Below are 2313 nucleotides of genomic sequence, written 5' to 3'. Positions count from 1 at the left end.
CCAAACTCGCTATCGTCTATCCGTGCTAGCTAACTTTGTTGTTGCTTTCACACGCAAACTTCTTCTTTAAGCGACCGGAACTCAAACATAGCGAGCGAGAAGTGGCGAATCGATGACGGCTTAAATGTGCCTACCACGTTCTTTCTTGAAAGGATGTAGTCGAATGTTTCCTTGCTAATTAGTTTCTTTTGCAATTCCCCTTAATATTCAGGCGTCCAGCACCTATATTAGTTAGATTCTATAAATCTGGGCTATCCCGATCAGCGATGTACATATCGCACACCTAGATCTAAAGTGCGATCAACTAAAAAAAAAAATTGGGCGATTTTTTTGCATAAATCAATTCATAAGACTTACATCCAATTAATGGAAATATTTTTTTGTTCATGATTATATACATACAGTGTTGGAAAAAATAATAGAAACAGCTTATTGAAAAATATTAAATCAATTATATCAACACTAGTCACATATATTTCTTGGAATGGCGCACCCTGTACAAATATCAGTTAGCGGCTGTTCTTTTGCAAAACATTTTATTCCGCTAGTTTGTCTCATTTTCACTTTAAGTGCGAGAGAGTGAACAATTGAATAGTTGCGCTTGGAAAAAATGTAAATTATTTATTTTTTACGCTTTTAAAGAATCTTTACTAAATCAAAGTTATACTAGGAAAGGAATTTAATAATAAGTTTAAGAAAACAAGGAAATTCGATGAGTAAGATAGCAGATATGGTGGACTGATCCAAAAAGAAGGTGTTCACTGCCCTTCATAGCGTAAAAAAACCAGAAACACGACGTAGAAAACGCAAAAGCACTGCTGGCGATCAAAGGCGTTTAGTTTGGCATTGTATTTCTGTCCTCAAGAGAGCTGAAAGCAGAATTGAATTTAGATGTAATAAGCCAACCATTAGGTACAGATTGGCAGAAGCCAAACTTCCAGCCGGAATCCCTAGAAAGGCACCGTTGCTGAACCATAAACACAAAAACAATCGACTTGCGTTTGCCAGAAAACATATTTTCCGTTAAAATTGGAAAAATTTGCTGTAGTCTAATGAGACAAAATTTAATATGTTCGGATCAGATACATGAAAAAACGCTTAAGCACAGCGGAGGTTTCCGGTTCCCGGAGGAAGGCGTTGGTCCAATATTTTGGATAAAGAACAAAATGTGCGCGGTTGACTATGTAAACATATTACAGACAATAAGACTTCCTTATGCTAAAGGAAAAATGCTACTGCGGTGGAAGTTACTGCAGGATAATGATCCTAAATATGCATCGAAACTGGAAAAGAAGTGGCTTAAGAAGTAAAAAGTGCAAGTTGTCGAGTTGCCGTCTCAATCGCCAGACCTCAACCCCATTGAACACCTTGGGGCAGACCCAAAGAACAGAATCGGGCCTTTTAAAGACAGCTATAAAGACGAATTGTGACGCCACATTCTAAAATGGTATTCCATTCCGAAAAGTGTTTGTGAAAACCTGGTTAATTCGATGCACCGAATATGCGAAGAGGTAAGAGGCAAGGCGGCGGTTCAAGTACGAGGCGCAGAAATTGCCTAAATGTTCAATTTCTCATCAAAAATTATTGAAAAGCAAAAAAAATATATATTGTTGTAACGCAAATAATTTCATTGTGTAGTTTAATGTTTTTTAAATCTGCACCCAAAAAAATGTTTCCATTCGGACACTTACTTTCAAAGAAAAATAAAAATTTCCAAAACACTGCAAAAATTTTCAATTGTTGATAAAAACAAAAACTATTTGGAACTTTGCAACAAAACTTACACAGTGAACTTTTCGACGACAAAACTCGGTGCTGCCTGAATATCATTGAAAAATATAATTCTTGGAAAATTCGGGGCCGACTTGAGGAAGCCTTACCCTATAATCAAAAAAAATAAATCCAAAGAAAAATTTTTACTTAATTTTTGTTGTTTTTTATACGTTGCGCATAAATGTAAAAAATGTATAATTAAAGAACATAACAAGACGGAAGAAATACATTTTTTGTCATCAAGTTTCATTAAAAGGTTTCCAAGATACATCACTTTATAGAAAGGTATGTATGACGTTTTCATAAAATTCAAGTCCCGTGTACCCTACGTCATATCGGCAAAATATGCCGCACGTACATTCATGTCACCTAGACCTTCAGTCTCTTCAACTTTCATCCAAATCCTTAGAGGTCGCGCACAGAGGTGGCCGCGGTGACATGGAATGCCTCATATACAACCTGCACAGCATAATTTGAACCCAACATATTTTTATGTTTTCTATTTCAGCACCCAAATTCACAAATAATAGAGAAGACTTT

The 2313-nt window shown here is 36.1% G+C and overlaps 1 protein-coding gene across 1 annotated transcript in view; it reads right to left on the bottom strand.

Annotated features, from left to right (window-relative positions):
• The window catches only part of LOC118734445 (forkhead box protein O-like), a 10241-nt gene that overhangs the window by 6949 nt on the left and 979 nt on the right, over positions 1–2313 (bottom strand). The gene's annotated exons all lie outside the window — the stretch shown is intronic.

This window comes from Rhagoletis pomonella, unplaced genomic scaffold, assembly GCF_013731165.1.
Source record: "Rhagoletis pomonella isolate Grant_MI unplaced genomic scaffold, Rhpom_1.0 Rhpom_scaffold_00002, whole genome shotgun sequence".
Taxonomy (NCBI): domain Eukaryota; kingdom Metazoa; phylum Arthropoda; class Insecta; order Diptera; family Tephritidae; genus Rhagoletis; species Rhagoletis pomonella.
Note: the sequence above shows the minus strand (reverse complement) of the source record. Positions and strands in the feature narration are given on the sequence as shown.